The sequence below is a fragment of the Bidens hawaiensis genome, unplaced genomic scaffold, assembly GCF_021521415.1.
Source record: "Bidens hawaiensis isolate Kalapana, Puna unplaced genomic scaffold, B.hawaiensis_p1.1 tig00023079_1, whole genome shotgun sequence".
NCBI classification, from domain to species: Eukaryota; Viridiplantae; Streptophyta; class Magnoliopsida; order Asterales; family Asteraceae; genus Bidens; species Bidens hawaiensis.
The window spans coordinates 1-18,597 of NW_027493616.1; the positions used below are offsets into that span (position 1 = coordinate 1).

An 18,597-nucleotide genomic window follows, 5' to 3' on the forward strand; every position below is an offset into this window, starting at 1 on the left:
AGGAAATGGGGCTAGAAACTCACCTGGATCCTGTTGCGCTCGCCGTTAATCGTAATCCCCTCCTTTAACTGAGCCCGGCTAACTGTTAAACATATTTGTTAATTAACCGTATATTTATCTAAGTTGGTATTTAATTAACCAACACTTTTCTAAGTTGGCTTGTTTGTCTAATTAATACACATGGGCTATCTAGTTAGATAAGGCTACTGATCACTCTAGCGTTTGGGCCTAGTTGGGCCAGGCCCACCAACCATAACACTTCCCAAGTGGCCGAGAACTCTCGGTAGAGAACCCATGTGTTGACCGAGAACCCTTGGATTGACCGAGAACACCGTTCCTGACCGAGAACCTATGTTCTTGGCCGAGAGCACATGGTCACCGAATCAAATTGACCGAGAACTCTTGGTCACCGAGAACTCCAATTGACTGAAAACTCATGTTGACTGAGTTCTCGCGTTGACCGAGAACCCATATGGAGGCTCAGGTCTGAGAACCCTTGTCTGATGCTTTCAGCACATATTTTTCTATCTTTAATTTCATTTTAGCTCAGTAACGGTTAATCGGTCCATGATTATCCTTTTAATCGCCTAAACCCCAAACCTCCTTAACCGTTTTACGCTCGTTATCAACCCATCATAAAGACTTAACCCTTTTCTAGCATAAAGCTTGAACCTTTATGGCTAAAACGTTCAAAACTAGATCTAGGGTTTATTTAAACGAGCCGTTCATAACCATGAGTTCGTTAAGTCCTTTTTAATCTTCAAGTTTGCAACTTTACGATTTATCTAGACCCGATCTATCATCCTACCAATTTTCATGTAAATCCGTTCATGAAAAGTAAGCCTTTTTAACAAAAACGTACCTTTGAGGTTTTTGTATGAAATCACTCGAGATGCTCAAAACCATATCAAACGAACTCCGATTTGAGTGATTCAAGCGGCCACGGAACCGTCTCGTCCCGATCTAAAAACCCATCAGCTCACCTTCGCCGTAAACCGCCGCTACAGTTGCCGGAATAGCTGAACAGTGGCCGAAATCTTTACTTTTGAGTTGCTGTGGTGTTACTGATAAAAACCGAACTTCCCGACCTCTGATCGAAGATCTTTTCGGTGGAAAACTTCATTTATATGTGTTGAATACTCGGTTAAAATTTGAGATCGATCCGACGGCTAGATCTCCGGGAATCTTTGTATCTTTGTGGGTGTTTTTCTCAAAAATGGGAATTGGGTTGAGTGTGTGTTTTGATGGTGGAGGCTATGGTGTGGAGATGTATGAAAATGGAAAGGATTAGGGTTTTAATGGGTATTTATACTCCCTTAAACCCATGGACCTTAGGCCCATCTTTCCTTTTTGGTCCATAACTAATTACCTCTAATTAGCCTACTTATCATTCTATCTTTATAATTTTACTATTTTTATATTAACTCAAGTAAATTTTTCCATCTTAAATAAATAATATATTAATTATTTATTCTTAGAATTTCGGGATGTTACATAGGGTTAGGGTTTGAGGATGAAGCCGTGGTAGGTCAGGACGGAGAGAGCCATGGGAAGTGAGTTAGGGTTAGGTTTTGAGGATAATACAGAGATGATGAAGGTGAGAAGGTGAAGAAGATGATGATAGATTTGGACATGGTGAGTTTACAGAGATTAAGATATTTTTATTGTTATTATTAGAAAATAAAAATATAGGTAAAAGCCATGTAGGAAAATAAAAATGCCAAGTCACTAGCCATATCAGCTAAAACTTAACCCCGTTAATTATTTTTAACGGGGGATCATAAAACATAAAACCTTAAAAAGGTGGGACTTGCCAGCGGGAAATACCGGGGGTGGGATTATTATTGGCCAATCCATTAAATGTGAGATTATTTAAATCCAATTTTCCTTTAATTTTTGTGTCAATTAAAAGTGATTTTTTGATAGGTCGGCTCATGTTGACGATTTAAGTTTTATCAAATTATTTTAGTTAGTTGAATGCAATTAAGACTAAATAGAAGTCTAAATAAATATTGATACATGTTAGAAGGTTTGAAGTGCACGTTTGTTCAAGAATATTATGATTTTCTAGAGCAATGAAGTAGGTGTAAGAGGGCGAATCCCTCAACACCACGGGTTCCAGAGGGGCCGGACACGGTCCAAAGGACAAAACTCCTAAGCGGAGGTATCGGGTCTGGCTAAGGCGGTTTGAGCCCCTAGTTGAAATTTTTCCTGACATGGTTGCTTGGTTCTTTACTAGTTACTAGCAATTGAGCATCATTAACAACCTTTGCTATCAAAAGAAATTGCTATTTGTAGAGTAACGCAGTTAGGACTAACAGTAGACAATTATCAATAGTAACAAAGATACTTTTAAGTTCTTATAACCATTACAAATAAATCTCGGATTATAGCTAGGCTTTAATAACTAGCAAAATTAATCATTAAGTTTGGGCAAAAAACATCTTGATATTAGCTAAAATTTAAATTTTAATATTTTGGACAATAACAAATTTGAACAAACCAAAAGAACAAAAACCGCAGTTTACTCCCGAAATTGAGAAGACTAAGAGATAACTATACAAAAACTCTTATAAAAAATAGCCTTCAGTAAAACGTTCTTATCAGATTAAATAGTAAGTCGAATATCAAATGTTATATGTACACATTACCCTCATGCACTCCCAAATGAATATATTTGAAAAACTAAATAGCTAGTTGATATATTAGAGATAAGAACACATTCATGGAGGGTATTACCATACTTATGTTAATCTACGGCGTAATATGTTCTATGTTAACAAGTTCAATGGGAATAGACACTTTGTCCCCAACTCAACTCATCAGAGATGGCGATACAATCATTTCATCTGGTGGAATGTTTGAACTGGGATTTTTCAGTCCGGGTAACCCCAAGAACCGATATTTGGGAATATGGTACAAAAACGTTTCAAATGACGCAGTTGTCTGGGTTGCAAATAGAGATACACCACTTAATACCACTTCAGGCATCCTCAAAGTCAGCAACAATGGGATCCTGCTACTTGTTTCTGTTGGTAACACTAATACAACTATCTGGTCATCTTCTATTGTATCGCCAACGAAAGTTATATTTAATCCTATGGCACAGCTTCTAGATAATGGAAATCTTGTTATAAAGGAAAAAAGTAGGACTATATGGCAAAGTTTTGATTACCCTGGAGACACCTATCTCCCGGGTATGAAAATCGGTAAGGACTTGATTAGAGGCATAGACAGGCGGATGGTATCGTGGAAGAGTCCTAATGATCCTTCTACAGGTGAGTATGTAATATGGATGGATACCAATGGATTCCCACAGTTATTTGAGAAACAGGGTTCGGTTTTGCACACGAGGTTTGCACCATGGAATGGGCTTAGCATTATTGGTCTGTCTAGTGTCATAGGAAACGTGATGCCTGTTATGAAGATTTTGTCATGAATGAGAAGGAGATATATTTTACGATTTCAGTTGATGGGTCGGCTATTTCGAAAACGTATTTGGACCCTGATGGGAATATCAAAGTTATGAGCTGGGTTGATAGCACCCAAACTTGGCAAACCATTTTAGCTACAAAACCTAATGACACTTGTGCACAATATGGACTATGCGGTCCATATGGAACCTGTAACGGTGGGAACATTCCTGTTTGTAGTTGCATGGAAGTTTTTGCGCCCAAGCGTTCCGAGGAATGGAATGCAAGAAACTGGTCAAGTGGGTGTGTACCGAGAACCCCTTTGGGTTGTGGGGATAGGAATGCGTTTAAAGTGATTTCAGGTGTGAAACTCCCAGATACCCGAAGTTCATGGTATAATTTGAGTACGAATCTAGGGGAATGCAAGACGGAGTGCACGAGGAATTGTTCGTGTACAGCGTATTCAATATCAAATATTACAAGTGGTGGAGATGGATGCTTGCTATGGTTTGGTGATCTAGTGAGAATCGGATGGGACCGAAGATATTTACTTTAAAATAGCCCTTTCCAAATTCACAAGTAAGCACTGTTTGAGTTGATGATTTTTCATTGCAAACCAATCGGCCAATTTTGTTTTACTAAAAACATGGGCTCTCACTAACTTTTCACTCAAACACGCTGAAAAACATAATTATTTTTTAATCTTTATATTTTCTTTTATAAAAATCTGAAATAGTGAATTTGATTGGTTGGCAAAAATTGTGGCCCCATACATTTTTGCGCTCGTTAACATGGTAGCGACATAGCGCCCAAGGGAGCTCAATGCCCTTGGCACCTTATGATTTGGGGGAGATTTGATGGTGAGGTGGCTTGGGGCGCTAACCCACAAAGCTTAGTCTTAGAGCATCCACAACAACAAACATTCACAAACCGTCACGTCAGCGCCACATCATATTCCAAACTTTTCTTAAAAATCTCAACTTTCTTCCACAACAACAAACCTCCACAAACACCCACATCATCACCTACCTTTATAATTAATTTATATATAACTTAATTACTTTTACAATATATTAATGCTTTTTTCCTTTAAAAAATAAATACGTTGATATTTTAAAAATTAAATACATTTAAATAATATAATATAATTTAAAAATTAATAGATAATAAATTTGTGGTAAATCAACGACTTGAAAAAATTATATAAAATGATTTTTTATTATTAGTTTATTTCTTCCAAGACTAAAATAATATTTATATTTATAATAAAGCTTTCCCTTTATCTTCTTCTTGGTTTGGTAAAGCGGTGCCTGCATCTATTTTCATTCCAACCAAAACTTGATTTAGAATCGGATCGAAGACTGTCGTTTTTGATTCGTTTGAGGAAATCAAGTAAGTGTTTCAACTTCTTTCTTATGCTTAATATTGATAACGAATTTCTGGGTTAAATACAAAAGTTGATATTTGGGTGAAAACACGGATCTTGTTGAATTAGTGATTAGGGTTTCGATTTCAAAGGAATGGAATTTGAGGGAACGAATATTGCGATGGACGATGGTATTTCGTTTTTGAGTTTGATGATTTTGGATGAAAGGGCGACGGTTATGGCCCACCCAGCAAGGTTGTCAGTCGTTTGCTTTCACCAACTGTACAATCAGACTTCAGCCCCACAAGTCCGTTTGCTTGCCATGTAGATCTGGACATCGGGGAATGTTGCCCGCTGGAGATGCTCTTAGTAAGACTATTCCATTGTTTAATCTTTGAGGTTTTCGTATTTTTATTTATATATATATGTTTGTGTATTCAAGGTCCTGCAACCCCCGGCACAGGTTCTTCAACCCCTAGCCCTGCTTCCAACAAAAAGAAAACCATAATTATAGTGGTTGGCTTAATATGTTTGGTCCTGGTTGGTGCAACTCTTGCAATGCATGCAAGAAAAAAGAAGAATAGGTCTTACATGACTAGACAAGGTAAGGTCAGCATGCTGTTATATATACTTTTCTCATTAGGGTCAAATAAGAGAGAAAAAAAATGGTGAAAAGAAAACCATTAAGCATAATACTTAGTTTTATAAAAAAGTATACTACTGTAATATTGTTTGTAATCATAGTTGATACATACTTATTGATGGTTTGGATTAAAAAGTATATATACTAATATTGTCTGTAAAACACTTGACTGCCTGGATCATGATTCGAAACTAGATGTCTTGAAGTACCATCTAAGTCTACTTTCATAACGTCTTTACATGGTTTATTATATGTTTTTTCCTGTTAAAATAACTCTACATATGACTTTGTATCATTGTATGTGACTCAATTCTAGACCTTAATGAAGACTCTATAAGTGATAGTCGAAAGGAAGAAATTGATTTACCATCTTTTAGCTTGTCTATGATTACTAAGTCTACATGCAACTTTTCCATCACCAATAAGCTTGGACAAGGTGGCTTTGGTTCTGTCTATAAGGTAACAAATCTTCAGAAATTTTAGTGATTGAATTTCAACTTTTAATAAGCCTCATGTATCAAGATGGGTGGCATGAACTTGAAAATATCTGTTATCGGTCATTAAGAATATGTTTGGAAAACTTTAGGGAGTGCTGGAGGATGGTCGAGAAATAGCGGTGAAGCGATTGTCAAAATCTTCACGGAAAGGGATTGATGAGTTCAAAAACGAAGTTAGATGTATTGCCAAACTCCAGCATCGAAATCTTGTGAAGCTTTTAGGATACTGCATTCAAGGAGATGAAACAATGCTGATATATGAATACATGGCAAACAAAAGTTTGGACTTAACTATATTTGGTTTGACTCTCTTTCCATGAGACTTAACTATATTTGGTATTTGTGTTTTTTTTTGGCAAACAGCCGTCATTCTATCCCAAAAACGGAAGAAAAAAAAACTAGAATAAGCAGTTATGGACAAACACCTACCACATGAAAGTATTTTTCATTTTTCCATCATCACTTTTTTGCAAAGTACGATTTTTGGGCTATTGGCACACATGATGTTTTGTTATGTTGGATCGCCCCGATCATATTTAATGAGTAAAAACTTTCATCTCTGGTAAAGATTAGGAGTATTTTACTCAACCGGTCTGTTTTGACAACCAACAATCTTAGGAAAATTTAAAAAAACAAATCTAGGAGCATAAGATAGCAAATACAACTCTCCACTATTTATCAGCCCATCTATATTGATTTTTTTTGCATTTCTAGAAGTATCTTGGTTGCCTATATTTGAAGTGTCTAATTACTTTGGATTAAGATGCATAATAGTAGCTTTATCTAGTGATGCATTCAGTTTCTTCAAAAAAACATGGAATTACTATGCCAAAACTAAGCGAGTTAATTTTTTTAGATGCAAGCAGGAGTTTGATGCTTGATTGGCCCCAACGGTTTCATATTATCCATGGTATTGCTCGAGGGCTTCTTTATCTGCATCAAGATTCTCGGCTTAGGGTTATACACAGAGATTTGAAAGCTGCAAATGTTTTGTTGGATGATGACATGAATCCTAAAATATCAGACTTTGGTCTTGCTAGAAGATTTAAAGGCTATGAGACTGAAGCCAATACCAACAAAGTGGTTGGAACTTAGTAAGAACTAGTAAAACCAAATATTTGCTATATCAATTACAGACGTTCATTTTTATTAGTATTGATGAAAACTTCATAATTTGCAGTGGCTATATCGCTCCAGAATATGCAGTGCATGGGCTTTTCTCAGTTAAATCGGATGTATTCAGCTTTGGAGTTTCGGTATTGGAAATAGTAAGTGGGAAGAAAAACCGAGGGTTCTCTCATAAAGAACAAAGGGATAACCTTCTTGGACACGTAAGTTTAGCCTACTTATTCCACTATTGTAAAATAATATGGCGAAAAGTGATCAATCATAACTTCTTTTTGAAGAAATTTCCTGAATTTACTCTTTAATTGTGCAATTGTTTAGGCATGGAGACTTTTTAAAGATAACAAATCCTTTGAACTTGCTAGTTCTCAGTTAAGGGATGTGCATACTGACTCTGAAATACTCCGCTCAATACATATCGGTTTGTTATGTGTGCAACATCATGCGGAAGATAGACCAACTATGTCATCTGTGGTTGTGATGCTGGATCACGAGAGTATATTACCTCCACCAAAGCAACCTGCATTTTACATTGAAGTGGGTTCGTGTGAAAATGTTGAACTTTCAATGACCCCAACACATAACTCGGTTAATAATGTCACCATAACAACTTTAAATGGTCGATAGAATACCTAGTCTTTCATGTCTATGTCCATATGGTTTGTTGTGCCATATACTTTTGAATAAGTTTATGTTTAGAATTGCATGTAGATTTTTGTAATATAGCTAAAGTGTATTTAAACTTGTATTTTCAAGCTTGGCCTTAGTTGTTTGATACAAATTTAGAGTCAGTTATGTAATTAGTGTAAAATTTAGGTTGTGCCATTTGTGTATTTGTAAAGTGTCATAGGGCTAGCATCTAATATAGAACTGATTGTACTACATCGTTTAAAAGACATTGTTTAGATTATGATAGTGTTGATTGGCGAATCGACACGTCGATCTGTTCATTGACAATATAAAAGCTGATGATCACCATCTAAACTTTCACTGACTGTCAATTGATCAATTCAAGTTTGTGTTTTTATACTTAATCTATTTTCTTTGTTATTCGTTTAATATTCTTGTTATGATGATTGATTCAATGATCTCTTTGGCCTAGTTGGTATGAGAGCCATGTTGGTTCATTGCGGAACCATGTTCCAATCAAGATCAAGATCATCCAAAGCGTCCAACTAAATGTTAATAGCAACTGACAAAAGTTTTGTAAATTGATAAATTTTCAACGCTGAATATCAAATCACAAACACAGTAACGTAGAAAACAATAAGTGATAAATATTCAACGCCTCATGTGAAACAATTGTCCTTTAGTAGAATATTCAGTTGTTACTTGCCAGATTAGTCAATTACTAGACTTTTAAAATGGTCCAATGTTGAATATCAAATGGCAGATATTAATTTTCTGGTTCAATGCCAAATTGAATTAAGTTTTTGAAAGCTTAACAACTAGTTTTCTTTGAAAGCTGAAGATTAATACTTTAATGATGGGTCTTACCATACTTTTGTTATTCTTTGCTGCTTTAACCTCTATATTAACAACCGCTATTGCAAACGACTCTTTGTCCCCAAACGAACACATCAGGGATGGTGACACCATTGTTTCAACCGGAGGAATGTTTGAACTGGGATTTTTCAGCCCCGATAACTCCAAGAATCGATATTTGGGAATATGCTACAAAAACGTCTCGAATGGCACCGTTGTCTGGGTTGCAAATAGAGATACACCTCTCAACACTACTTCAGGCATCTTCTAAGTCAGTAGCAATGGGATCCTCGAACTTGTATCTGTTGGTAACACAAATACCACTATCTGGTCATCTTTTTCAGTATCTTCAAATAATATTAACAATCCTGTGGCACGGATTTTAGATAACGGAAATCTTGTTATAGGGGAAGAAAATAGGACTTTATGGCAAAGTTTTGATTACCCTGGAGACACGTATCTCCTGGGTATGAAAATCGGTAAAGACTTGATTACAGGCATAGACAGGCAGTTTACATCATGGAAGAGCCTTGATGATCCTTCTCCGGGTCAGTATGTAATATTGATGGATACGAATGGCTTTCCACAGATATTTCAGAAACGGGGGTTCTGTTTTCCACACGCGGTTTGGACCATGGAACGGGGTCAGGTTCAATGGCATGCCTAGTTTGATACAAAACCCCACAGCAGTAAACGAATTTGTTATCAACGAGAAGGAGATATATTATAAGATCGAAGTTGATAGTGCGGTTGTTTCAAGGATATATATCAACCCTGAAGGTGGTATGACACGAATGAATTGGGTTGACCTCACCCAAAATTGGTTTACATTTTTGGTTGTAGCGCCAACAGATAGTTGTTCACAATATGGGCTATGCGGTCCATATGGAACGTGTAACACTCAAAACTTCCCTATTTGTAGTTGTTTGGGAGGTTTTGAGCCCAAACGCCCGGAGGAATGGAACGCGGGAGCCTGGACAAGTGGGTGTGTACCGAGAATTCCTTTCGATTGTGGGAATGAAAGTGAGAATGGGTTTAGAAGAGTTTCAGGTGTGAAATTCCCAGATACCCGAAGTTCGTGGTACAATTTTAGTATGAATCTTGAGGATTGTGAGAACGAATGCAGGAGAAATTGCTCTTGTACAGCTTACGCAAATTTAGATATTAGAAATGGTGGAAGTGGATGCTTGCTTTGGTTTAATGAGCTTGTGGATGTTAGAGAATACAATGAAACTCAAGATCTTTTCATTAGAATGGCCAGATCTGAATTAACTAGTAAGTACCCTTTGTTTGAGTTGATGTATTTATTGATTTTATTCATTTGGTTTTTTTTAACCAACTCTCTTTTTTCATCTTTTGCTTGGTATTATTCACATTAGACAATCAATGAGGGCAAACATGTATTGACAATTAATAATACTACTATTCTATTATGTGATTTTCTATTCTTCTTTGTGTATTCAAGGTCTTGCAACTCATGACTCTGCTTCCAACAAAAAGAATACGATAATTATAGCGGTCGTGTCAACCTCAATATGTATGCTTGTGGTAGGTCTAGCTCTTGTGGTGTACCTAAGGATCAAGAAGAAAAGGTTATACATGAAAAGGCAAGGTATGGTAAATGTGTGTTTTTTCAATAGTGGTGCCAAGTTAAGCTCCTTTATGAATAGATCAAATATAGGTCTATTAGTCATATTGAAAAATTAGCCTGAAAATGTTTTAAATGCATAACACCTCCTTATTAATATCATTAGAAATGCATTAATATTTAAATAGTTTAATGTTTTAATGTTTGCTTAACACAAGATTTGTTAATCGATCAGTTGTCTATATTGTGCTTCAAAACTGTATGTCTTGATGTACAATCTATAGTCTGCTTTCCAAACTAATTAGTGCTTTTGATTGTTCAAATGTTTGTCTCTAGTTATAACAATTTCATATTTATCTTTTTATGTGACTCGGTACCAGACCTCAATGAAGAATCAGTTTATGACGGTCCGAAGGAAGATATTGATTTACCATCTTTTAGCTTGTCTACGATTGCTAAGTCTACAAGCAACTTTTCCATCACCAATAAGCTTGGACAAGGTGGCTTTGGTTCAGTTTACAAGGTAACAACCCTTCTGAAATTAGTGATTAACTTTGTATAGAGTTTTTAGGATTAATTCAATATTTACTTTTCTGATACATACTGAAAGAAAAAATAAACGCATAGATAAATTCTCAATAAACACGGATGAAAACTGAACGAATTAACTGTAATAGGAGGCATCCTTTTATTGAGTTTATTTATCATATAGATTTGGGAATTGTTGTTCAAAAACAATATTTGACATGGTAACCAAACTAATAGACTGGAAAAGTTAATAATATATTCTGGAAAAATTAAATAATGCAAATTCTTTTGAAAACTCCAGGGTGTGTTGGGGGATGGTCGAGAAATAGCAGTGAAGCGATTGTCAAAATCTTCAAGTCAAGGTCTTGATGAGTTCAAGAACGAAGTTAGATGTATCGCCAAACTTCAGCATCGAAATCTTGTGAAGCTTTTAGGATACTGCATTCAAGGAGACGAAACAATGCTGATTTATGAATACATGGCCAACAAAAGTTTGGATTTAACTATATTCGGTCCGATTCTCTTTCCATGATATTTACTATATAATCTCACAAAAATTGATGTGTTTTTGTGTGAACCATAATATTTTATGTTATTCTTTTTAATTTTTACCTGTTAGACGCATTGAGTTACTATGCATAGCTAACCAAATAGTTGACTTGTAGACATAAGTCGAAGTTCAATGCTTGATTGGCCCAAACGGTTTCACATTATCCTTGGGACTGCTCGTGGGCTTCTTTATCTGCATCAAGATTCTCGGCTTCAGGTCATTTATAGAGATTTGAAAGCCGCAAATATTTTGTTGGATGATGACATGAATTCCAAAATATCAGACTTCGGTCTTGCTAGAAGATTTAAAGGCTATGAGACTGAAGCTAATACCAACAAAGTGGTTGGAACTTAGTAAGAACTAAAAAAAATTAATTGATTTTTTTTTTACTAAATGAATACTAGAAAGTTATATATAAATTCAATCAACTTTTTATTAATTTTATGTATTATTATAAAGATATAAATGGATATATAGATAACATTAATGGAAAAATAGATAGTGAGGTGGATGCCGGAGGTGGTGGTTTTAAACAAGAACTATTTACTGTTCACCAGAGGAGAAATTGATGTTTTGGAGGTTGGTTTAAAATCTGATTTGGCATACGAAGATGTCGGTTTGAAACAAAAACAACATTTTACCATTGTGGATGCTCTAAGGACGCCCGTATAATGGTCCAACGGCAACAAATAGTGTGAAAGGTGAGACCGTTGGCAACACTTTTCTGAGGTGAAATTATTATCGACCAAATTAAAAAAATATGGGATTAATATAATCTGGTTTTCCTAATATTTTATGTTATTCTTTTTAATTTTTACCTGTTAGACGCATTGAGTTACTATGCATAGCTAACCAAATAGTTGACTTGTAGACGTAAGTCGAAGTTCAATGCTTGATTGGCCCAAACGGTTTCACATTATCCTTGGGACTGCTCGTGGGCTTCTTTATCTGCATCAAGATTCTCGGCTTCGGGTCATTCATAGAGATTTGAAAGCCGCAAATATTTTGTTGGATGATGACATGAATCCCAAAATATCAGACTTCGGTCTTGCTAGAAGATTTAAAGGCTATGAGACTGAAGCTAATACCAACAAAGTGGTTGGAACTTAGTAAGAACTAAAAAACATTAATTGATTTTTTTTTTAACTAAATGAATACTAGAAAGTTATATATAAATTCAATCAACTTTTTATTAATTTTATGTATTATTATAAAGATATAAATGGATATATAGATAACATTAATGGAAAAATAGATAGTGAGGTGGATGCCGGAGGTGGTGGTTTTAAACAAGAACTATTTACTGTTCACCAGAGGAGAAATTGATGTTTTGGAGGTTGGTTTAAAATCTGATTTGGCATACGAAGATGTCGGTTTGAAACAAAAACAACATTTTACCATTGTGGATGCTCTAAGGACGCCCGTATAATGGTCCAACAGCAACAAATAGTATGAAAGGTGAGACCGTTGGCAACACTTTTCTGAGGTGAAATTATTATCGACCAAATTAACAAAATATGGGATTAATATAATCTGGTTTTCCTAATATATAATAACTTACTTCAAACAAAGAAAACAATAGGAAAGAATAAGTGATGACAATTCAACGGAACCATTAAAAGACCTCTAGATGACTTTTGAAATAGTCCAGTGTTGAATAACAAATGGCAGATGCACCGTCTTGCAAGGCATGAATAAATTTTTGAAAGCTGAATAACTAGATAATCTTTGAAAATGGGAAGAACACCTTCATGGAGGGTCTAGCCATACTTTTGTTTATCTTCTGTGCTTCATGTTCTATGCTATTTAGTTCTAATGCAGTAGACACGTTATTCCAAAGCGAACACATTAGGGATGGTGACACCATTGTTTCATCTGGTGGAATGTTTGAACTGGGATTTTTCAGCCTCGGCAAGAACCGATATTTGGGAATTTGGTACAAAAAGGTTTCTAGTGGCACCGTTGTATGGGTTGCAAATCGAGAGAAACCAGTAAACACTGCTTCAAGCATCCTCAAACTCGGTAGCAATGGGATCCTGCAACTTGTGTCTCTTGGTAATACTAATTCCACTATATGGTCATCTTCTTATAAATATTTAAATATTAGAAATCCTATAGCACAGCTTTTAGATAATGGAAAGCTTGTTATAAGGGAAGAAAGTATGATTTTATGGCAAAGTTTTGATTACCCTGGAGACACTTATCTCCCGGGTATGAAAATCGGTAAGGACTTGAATACAGGCATAGACAGGCAATTTACATCATGGAAGAGCCTTGATGATCCTTCTCCGGGTAAGTATGTAATATTGATGGATACAAATGGCTTTCCACAGGTGTTTCAGAAACAGGGTTCTAATTTCCGCACGAGGTTTGGACCATGGAATGGTGTGAGGTTTAATGGCATGCCGAGTTTGAGAGAAAATCCATCAGCAATTAAGTTTGTGTTCAACGAGCAGGAGATATATTATGGAATTGAAGAAGTTGATAGTTCAGTTGTTTTGCGGATGTATTTGAACCCTGACGGTGTTGTCACACGCATGATTTGGGTTGACCGCATCCAAAGCTGGCTTTCTATTTTGGCTATAGCACCCACTGATACTTGTTCACCATATGGACTATGCGGTCCATATGGAATATGTAACAACAGAAACTTCCCTATCTGTAGTTGTATGGAAGGTTTTGTGCCCAAACAGCCTGATGATTGGAATGCGGCGGACTGGTCAAGTGGGTGTGTACCGAGAACTCCTTTAGAATGTGGGAATGGGAAAGCAATTGGGTTTAAAAGAGTTCCAGGTGTGAAACTCCCGGACACTCGAAGTTCACAGTATCATTCGAATTTGAATCTAGAGGAATGTGAGATGGAGTGCAGGAGGAACTGTTCTTGTACCGCGTATGCAAAGTCGGATATTTCAGGAAGTGGATGTTTACTATGGTTTGACGGTCTAATGGACATTCGAGAATGGGACGAGACCCAAGATCTTTACATTAAGATGGCCCTTACTGAATTAGCAAGTAAGCATGAACGAGTCACTTTCTTTCAAATGATTTCTTTTGGTTGTCACCTTCAAATTTTCGAGCACCGTCAGCTCGTACTAAAAAATTGGCAGTTCTTATCAAACAATACTAAAACTTGCAATTCTTGCGGGACATATGAAATGGGATTAAGGGTATCGAATACTATATGTTGTAATATGCTGTTATGACTTTTCTTTTTTCAAAAAATAAATATAGTTTAGAATACATCAAAGATTCAAAACTATAGCACACAAACTAAACGTTATACTTTTTTATTTGTATATTTTTATTCCTTTCATTAGTTCCATGCTTATTGTGTAATTAAGTTTATATATATTTTTCTTTGTGTTTAAGGTTTTCCAGCTCATGGTTCTGCTTCCAACAAGAAGAAAATGATTATAGTACCAAGCTCAATATGTTTGGTTCTCATAGGTCTAACGCTTGCGGTGTACACAAGAATGATGAAGAAAGGTCTTATATGAAAGGACTAGCTAAATAGTCATCAGAAGTACCTGTATTTTAAATGCATATAACCTCATCATTAATATTTCATTAAAATGACATAATTTTATTTTACAATAAATTTAGAGAAAGTATTTGTGCAGAACCGCACCAAAACCAGCAATATAACACTTTTAATTAACGAATCTCATATAAACACATATATATATGACTAACATGTTCAATTTCTAAAGTGTGCTTCAAAATTGTATGTCTTGAAGTACAATCAATAAGACAGGTTTCCAGATGTCAATCCAGATTTATTATATGATTTTCTTTTTTCTTTATTAATAATTTCAAAACTCACTTCATATGTGACTCAGTGCATGACCTTAATGAAAATTCTGTTGGTGACGATCTAAACGAAGATGTTGATTTACCATCTTTTAGCCTATCCAGGATCGCTAAGTCTACTAGTAACTTTTCAGTTACTAATAAGCTTGGAGAAGGTGGCTTTGGTCCAGTCTACAAAGTATATAAAATATATATTTAGAAATTAGTGATAAACATTTCAAAGACTTGATTGATTTTTGACAAACACTTATTAATTATGATTTGTCCCGATATATATATTTTTTCCACTTATAACTCTAGCTCAACAACGAATTGAGTGGGGCACATATCATAATGGGAATTAGTGAATAGAGAAAAGTCTTTAGCAACATTTGAATTAAATAATAATAATTGTTTGGAATAATTCAGGGTGTGTTGGAGGATGGTCGAGAAATCGCTGTCAAACGATTGTCAAAATCTTCAAGACAAGGGCTTGATGAGTTCAAGAACGAAGTTAGATGTATTGCCAAACTTCAGCATCGAAATCTTGTTAAGCTTTTAGGATACTGCATTCAAGGAGACGAAACAATGTTGATTTATGAATACATGTCCAACAAAAGTTTGGATTTAACAATATATGGTTCGACTCTCTTCCCATCAAATTAGCTATACTATATCATTTGATGTACTAAAGTTGGTGCATTTTCATGTGAACCATGGTGTTTGAATTTTTTGAAAGCCATAGCTCATTTTAGTATTCTATAATGGTAGCAAAAGAGGCCCAAATTAATGGTACTGGTTGTCAGGGTGCAGTAGGATAGCCCAATATTTGTTTATTTATCCTAGACTATTAAATTTTAATGATTAGTGTCCCAAATATGACCATCACAAACTTATATACTTTCAACAATAATATGAGGTTTTGAACATAAAACATTTTACTAGGTTTTATGCATTGAAATTACACAATGGTGGATCTTGTGTAACTCTTTTATTTGTCAGTATTCAAAGACAAACGGGTCAAAATTTCCATGTCTAGTATTCATTTTAATGCATGAAAGAGTAACATTCTGATCAACGGATTCTTTTGATGACCAGCATTCCTATAATCCTATGAGAATGATGAGAAAAAATGTGCAGTCAGTTTTAGATAGCAAATTCAACACTCCAAATGCCAATATATGTTTCTATATTCTGATAATTTATTTTCTTTTGCTTAATTTGCTAGAACTGTGTTGTTGTTTAGATTTGAAATGTCTAATTACATTAATGGTTTGTGATGCCTATTAGTTTATCTAGTAATGCTTTCAATTTCTTCACAAACATAGAACATATTACTATGCAGAAAATAATCATATAGTTAATATTGTAGACGTAAGTTCGAGTTCAATACTTGATTGGCCCCAAAGGTTCCATATTATCCATGGGGTTGCTCGAGGTCTTCTTTATCTGCATCAGGATTCTCGGCTTCGGGTTATTCATAGAGATTTAAAAGCTTCAAATGTTTTATTGGATGGTGACATGAACCCCAAAATATCAGACTTTGGTCTTGCTAGAAGATTTATCGGCTATGAGACTGAAGCCAATACCAACAAAGTTGTTGGAACCTAGTAAGAACTAATAAAACCAAATATGATAACCATATTCATTTTGGGAAGTTTAACTAGTTGTTGTTTCCATACAGGGCTTTTTAGAACTACATGTACAGTAAAATGTTGATAATGTGTTACATTTATTTGCATTGATTAAATAATAAAATTTTGTAGCGGTTACATTGCTCCAGAATATGCAGTGCTTGGGTTTTTCTCAACTAAATCAGATGTATTTAGTTTTGGAGTTTTGCTATTAGAAATAGTGAGTGGGAAGAAAAACCGAGACTTCTCTCATGAAGAACACAATGATAACCTTATTGTGCATGTAAGTTTAATCAACTTGTTTCCACTATTTATTTTAAAACAAAATTTAATATATGATTGAAAGTACAATAAAAGAAAATATATAGCTAGTCATCATGTTCAAGTAAATGGAACATTTTTAATGTCTTGAAATATTTTAATCTCGTTCGAATATCTTTGAAAAATGGCAACGAAACTAATTAAACCAATGAGTGGGATTTCATTAGTTTAAACCAGAACGTAAAAATGGCTAATAAAGTCCATTAACTTGATAATGTAACTTGCGTTTTGATTTTTTATTTTTATTTCATAAGCCAGGTTTTCTCATTGTAAAAAAGATGTATATTCGTCTTCCCCCCTAAAATAAGATAAAACTGCAACTTTAACGTTGAGCATAAGTTTCACTGTGAAAGAATTGTTTGCATTTATGATTGTTGTATTGTACTCTAATGGTGACGTTGTTTAGGCATGGAGACTTCATAAGAAAGACAGATCCCTTGAGCTTGCTAGTTCTGAATTAAGGAGTGCTTGCGCTGACTCTGAAATACTACGATCAATACATATCGGTTTGTTATGTGTGCAACATCATGCAGAAGATAGACCAACTATGTCATTTGTAGTTGTGATGTTGAATCACAAAATTGCATTGCCTCCGCCAAAACAACCAGCGTTTTTCACTGAAGAGAGTGTGTCTACACATAAATCAATTAATGATGTCACAATAACGCACTTAGATGCTCGATAGAATATCTAGTCTTTCATGCCTATGTTGTTTTATATAATATTTACTCCTAAATTGATTTATGCTTAATACTACTTCTTAAAACACTTTTGTAATACCAATCGGGTCTTCAAATCCTGAGTTCTTGAATATAATATTTAATGAAAAGATTGTCACATATACTTTGATATATTTATAAACCAGGTACCAACTTGTGGTCATATGCCTAGACCCTCAGGCGGGGTGCAACATGAAACTTGCATGTGCTACACAAAGAGTGAGGTCCGATGTAAGGCTTCTTGTGGGTTTGGGTTTGAGGGTCATGAGCTGGTGTGGGAATTGAGTTGGTTAAGGCATAGTTCTTGCGTTTCTTGATGTGGTTGCTATAATTTTTGTGAGGTTGGTTGATGAGGTTAGGAGAGGATTCACCTTTAACCTCCTCTGTGGGTTCGGTAGTAGCATTTTCCATGGTTTTATTTGCATTCTTTCGCGTCAAGGTCCCGACCTTAACGTGATTTTCAGATACAGTAGCAGCAAGGGAAATGGCTTTGGCAATGGTGGACGAGTTACGACTAAGCACGACATCTTGAATTGTTATAGTAAGTCCAAGATGGCTATATCAAGTGGTGTAACAAGGTGGGGATTCAACAAACTTTACTCATGGAAAACGGTTTGAATAATAACTGGAGTTATAACCGTTGTCTTGTTTGAGATTCCAAAACTCGGTTTCAAGTTTTTGGAGTTCATGTTTGGGACAAAACTCCTTTCTCGTGAGGGTCATTAGATTATCTCATGGCTAGGCCCTAGTGATTTCAGCTCTTTGGGTATTCTTGATGGTATTCCACCAGGTTAGGGCTCTTAGGTCAAAGATGCTTGAAGCAAAGCTAGTCTTTTAGTGATCGGGACACTTGCAATGGATGAAAACATTCTCCATGCTCTCAAACCATCGGAGGAGTTTAGTGACTAAAAAATATGATGACCATCACCACAAACTAAA

General features: G+C 35.4%; 2 pseudogenes across 1 annotated transcript; both read left to right on the plus strand.

The window, feature by feature from the left end:
• The first annotated feature begins 2,725 nt into the window (after positions 1 to 2,725).
• On the plus strand, positions 2,726 to 17,624 carry LOC143566933 (uncharacterized; annotated as a pseudogene).
• On the plus strand, positions 8,323 to 11,190 carry LOC143566919 (G-type lectin S-receptor-like serine/threonine-protein kinase At4g27290; annotated as a pseudogene). The gene is made up of 2 exons (XR_013141311.1): positions 8,323 to 9,804; positions 9,995 to 11,190. The product of XR_013141311.1 is annotated as a G-type lectin S-receptor-like serine/threonine-protein kinase At4g27290 (transcript).
• Positions 17,625 to 18,597: the final 973 nt, after the last annotated feature.